This window comes from Pundamilia nyererei, unplaced genomic scaffold, assembly GCF_000239375.1.
Source record: "Pundamilia nyererei isolate P.nyererei 1_Seehausen unplaced genomic scaffold, PunNye1.0 scaffold00212, whole genome shotgun sequence".
In the NCBI taxonomy this organism is placed as follows: domain Eukaryota; kingdom Metazoa; phylum Chordata; class Actinopteri; order Cichliformes; family Cichlidae; genus Pundamilia; species Pundamilia nyererei.
This window is the reverse complement of record NW_005187613.1, coordinates 133,835-137,332: the sequence shown is the minus strand read 5'-3', so window position 1 is coordinate 137,332 and position 3,498 is coordinate 133,835. Positions and strand designations below refer to the sequence as shown.

The 3,498-nt window shown below is 42.1% G+C and overlaps 1 protein-coding gene across 2 annotated transcripts in view; it reads left to right on the top strand.

Moving 5' to 3' along the window:
* Positions 1 to 1,179: 1,179 nt before the first annotated feature.
* The window catches only part of arhgap1 (Rho GTPase activating protein 1), a 17,291-nt gene continuing 14,972 nt past the window's right edge, over positions 1,180 to 3,498 (top strand). Inside the window, exon 1 of one of the 2 annotated variants that reach the window (XM_005748056.2) lies at positions 1,180 to 1,298. The gene's annotated coding sequence lies outside the window, so the exon portion shown is untranslated. The remainder of the gene's footprint in view (positions 1,299 to 3,498) is intronic. The other variant, XM_005748055.2, reaches the window with a different exon arrangement.

Genomic DNA, 3,498 nt, shown 5'->3' with positions numbered 1-3,498 from the left:
TACACAGAGGGACAGTTTGTGAATATACAGACCGATGACATGCTCACAGTGACGACCCGACTGCTTTTAACTTGTACCAGGAACTGCTGATTACATGTTTGAACTTTTCGCTTCCGCACACAAAACTGTCCCCGAGGGGGTTCCGTTGGTGTAGTTTAAACTGCCACAGTTAAATATGTGGAAACAAGCTTAGCTAGGCCACTTACAGTCTTTTAAATATTTTTTATATGTTTCTTTTAAATTCAGTTATGGTAAAGTATCAGGCAGAAAGAGCAGTTTACCGTGTTTCACTCTTCACAAAGATTTTGAGTGAGCCTCTCCTGAGACAGCTGGGATAGGCCCCAGCCCACCGGCGAACCTGAACTGGATAAGCGGAAGAGAATGGATGGAAATTTGTATGATTGATTGGCTGATATTAATCTGCGCCAGTGACTGTAGAAAGCTCCGACAGTCATTGATCTGCACTGATTGTATGTTGATACGTGTTGGCCTGTTTTATCTGCTGAATTGCTCCAACAATCAATATTTTAATATTTTTATTCTAAACCGAATGCTTTCTCTTTTATTTAATAGAGTTTCCTCAAACAAATGTCCCAAAGATTATAAAGCTCCTCATGCATCATAAGCAGTATATTTTGAAGTAGCCGCGCAGTTGTATCCGTGAGTCCACAGCAACACCGTTAATCATTTTCATAATGGTCTGAAAGGTACTCTATTATAATATTAATAACAGTAATGATTGGATGCTCTTGTTTCAAGTTGCTTTCAAAAATAAAAAAGAACTGTTGAATTAGTTGTCTTTAAATAAAGTACTTAATTAAAACAGTAATATTTTTTAATTAATTTAAAAAAAATCATAAAAAGGTGTACTCTAACCCTCTTCTGTCTCCTCCCACAATTATGTTTTCTCACGCGCTCTGAATAAATGATTTAATTGGCTGAGCGGCATCGCAGGGATTAGTTACAGTTCACGCCATTGGTCGGTGTGGAAAATAGAATATTATCATTAGAATAATAGATATAGATAGACACAATAGAATCAGCTTGTCATACTTTAGTAAAAGGCCTGAGTCCGCCTGTGGAGACTCAGGCCTTTTACTAGAACACCACGGGGACGCTTTCTTTTTTTAGCACTTTTATTTTGACAGGTATAGTAAACAAACATTGAATTGATAGCTTTATTTTGAAAACAACAAACCGGAAGAGGTGCTGACGCAGGGTTGTTGCTGACAACGGTCTACGTTGACTTCAGACGCCACAAAGTGAATCGGTTGTAAGAGAGCGGCTGGATTATTACGGTAAAACAAATTTCATGATGCTGTGTTTGGTAGAAACTGCACATGTTAGAAGCACGCGGGGCTCACGCGCTGTGATGCTCGTGCGCTGTTAGTCGGGTGTTGTGGGGCTAATTTGTTGTGATGAGGTCATTTGTTAACACTGCGGTGTTCTGGTTTAGCCCAGCTAAGCGTCGTTTCAGTTACTGAAGCCTCACAGCGTATGAAACGCCATAAAATGTGCGTCCGTGTGCCGAATATGGTGAATGCAGCCGAGCCAGCTGCTAGGCGGTTTGCTAATGCGTTTCGCTGTGTGATAATGACCAGCGAGTGTGGCTGCGTTAGCCTGTTCAGCTTTTCTGAATCCGCAGCTACTGACACTGAAATGTTTCTCCCGCTGAGCTGTTTGGTAAAAGTAAAAGAGGTCAGCTGCTCACTTGTTGCTTTTATCGCTGGACTGCCAGCAGTGAAGGTGTCTGCTCAGCCCGCCAAACTCCGTTCGGGTTTAATGCTCTTCTCTCCTTCCCCCAAAATCATTCGTAGCATTTCCCCAAAGATGACGTCTCACTTCGAAAATGTACATATACCACACATTATCATGTTATGGTAGTGCATCAGTGTGTTCATAGCTTGCAGTGATGTCCCTTCCACTTACACACTACACTGTATTTTGTAGTTTATCGGTTATGATTGGATTTTACTGGAAAACTTTACATTAGACATTGAAAATAATGAGACAGCCTCTGGGTGTAGTTTCATACTGACGCAGAGGTTACAGAATCAGGCTGATGGTGTCTGTGAGCTACACCCTCTGCAGTAAACTGCCCTGGTGGCAGGCGGAGGTTCTGAATGGCAAACAAAATGCGAAACTATTCTGTTTAAAATAGAGGTGATCAAAAAATGACGCGCTCTGCTGTCTTGTGACAGGATAAGCCAACAGTCCTTTTATAGTTGTGCCTTTCTTTCCTCCGGTTGAGCTAATTATTAGGATTGGATCATCTCTGGGCTTTAGAAAGGATTTTAGAAATATTAAAGTAACCTCAGTACAACCCGGGACACCAGTCACTGACTGCGTGCTTCATATCTGAAAAGCATCGAGGTGATTTCTTAAAACTCTGGAGTGCACTGCTCCTATGCTGGACCTGATCACACTGATTGGTCTGGTACTTGTGTGCAGTCACATTAACAGACAGACACACAGTTTTACAACGTTCAGCCACCGAATGTTTTTAAGTATAGTTGTGGCCTCGGTTATGTTATTATTACTAGCTGCAAAGTTCAGCCTCATGCCTTTGTCGCAGCAACTCTACGCCTGTGATATTTACCAAACCTGGATGTAAAAGTGACCCTTGCCTGAATTGCCCAGTGTCATCATTTTGACCTCAAGCAGCCAGCAGTGTTAGGTGATCATGCCTGAAAAGGCCTCTAAAGTATAAAGATCTTAAAATACATTTTATAAATAAATGTAACCCACCAAGAAGACTGGGGCGAAAGCTGCGTTGACATGAAAGCTGTAGCAGTGATTTCAAACATCAGTGAGTTGCATGCAGGAGATGAAATGAGCTGTTCCTTACACATATGTCATGTCAGAAACAGTGGTTGCTTTTTTGTGGGATTTTTGGTTCCCATTGTTCAGGTTCTTCTTCTTTTTGTGGCGTCCCTCAGGTAAAAAAAACGTAAAATGAACTTCCCCAGCTAGAGGTGATTGGAGTTTAAGCTCAGTGTCAGTCTCTGGTCGGCATTAGAAACTGTGGAGTGTGTTGTGGTGCAGAAATGTTACTGCAGGTACATGTGTGTGTGTGTGTGTGTGTGTGTGTGTGAGAGAAATGGAGAGAGGGAATGTTGCTGCTGCTTGCATGTACATGCCAGTATTATGTTTTTTTTTCTTTTGCATATTTGATGGTGCATGCTGCTGTTAGGGACGAACCCTTTGGTAGTATTTAGACTACTGAAGCTGAAATGCCATAAAAGCATAAAATAAGTAGAGCAGTGTTTCACATGCAGAAATGCTCAGTAATAATACTGTGTCACTCCATGGCTTTTTTCTGCACTAGAGCTTTGCTAGGAATCATTTCCTGAGCCCCTGGAGCAGGCTTTGACTAAACTGCCCTCCTCAGCTGCTCTGCAGTGCTGAGAGAGAAGAGGAATAGAGGGGGCAGGGTGCTGTGCTCGCTGGATGCTTCTGTTAGATGCTCATATGTACACAAAGTGGCTTTTTCTGTGT